The 883-nt window shown below is 34.5% G+C and overlaps 1 protein-coding gene across 6 annotated transcripts in view; it reads right to left on the bottom strand.

Moving 5' to 3' along the window:
- The window catches only part of WDR76 (WD repeat domain 76), a 101,413-nt gene that overhangs the window by 50,831 nt on the left and 49,699 nt on the right, over positions 1–883 (bottom strand). The window lies entirely within an intron of this gene.

The raw sequence follows: 883 nt of genomic DNA, 5'->3' as shown, positions 1-883 counted from the left end.
CACACACACACACACACACACACCCACCCAAAAAAACAATGTAAATGATTTCAGCAGTTACGGGATACAAAATCAACACACAAAAGCAGTTGCATTTCTACACATTAACAATGACCAATCCCTATCATAATCCCAATGGCATTTTTACAGAAATAAAAACTAGAAATCTTCAAATTGATATGGAAGCTCAAGGGACCATAAATAGCCAAAATGATCTTAAAAAAGAACAAAGCTGTTGGCCTCACATTTCTTAATTTTGAAAAATAATACAAAACAAAGGTAAGCTAGTATAGTACTGACATAAAGACAGACATACAGACCAGTGGAAAGGAATAGGAAGCTCGGAAATACACCCTCATGTATTTGGTCAAATGATCTTTGACAAGAGTATCAAGACCACACAATGGAGAAAGGACAGCCTCTTCAAAAAATGGTGCTGGGAAAACTGGATATCCATATGCAAGAGAAGCTGGACAGTAACATTAAACCATATATAAAAATTAACTCAAAATGGATTAAAGACCTAAACATAAGACCTGAAACTATAAAACTCCTGGAAGGAAACAGAGGAAAAGTTTCAGACACTGGATTTAGCCACGATTTTGTAGATATGACACCAAAAAGCATAGGCGACAAAAACAAAAATAGACAAATAGGACTATATCAAACTTAAAAACTCTATGCACCAAAGGAAACAATAAATTAAGTGAAAAGGCAACCTACAGAATGGTAGATGTTTGCAAATCATATATTTGATAAGGGGGTTATTTAATATGCAGAATTATACAGAATTCCTACGACTCAACAACAAAAATGACCCAATTCGGAAATGGACAAAAGACTTGAACAGACAATTCTCCAAAGAAGATATACAAATGGCCAA

The sequence above is a fragment of the Pteropus vampyrus genome, unplaced genomic scaffold (assembly GCF_000151845.1).
Source record: "Pteropus vampyrus isolate Shadow unplaced genomic scaffold, Pvam_2.0 Scaffold19, whole genome shotgun sequence".
Lineage (NCBI taxonomy): Eukaryota > Metazoa > Chordata > Mammalia > Chiroptera > Pteropodidae > Pteropus > Pteropus vampyrus.
Note: the sequence above shows the minus strand (reverse complement) of the source record. Positions and strands in the feature narration are given on the sequence as shown.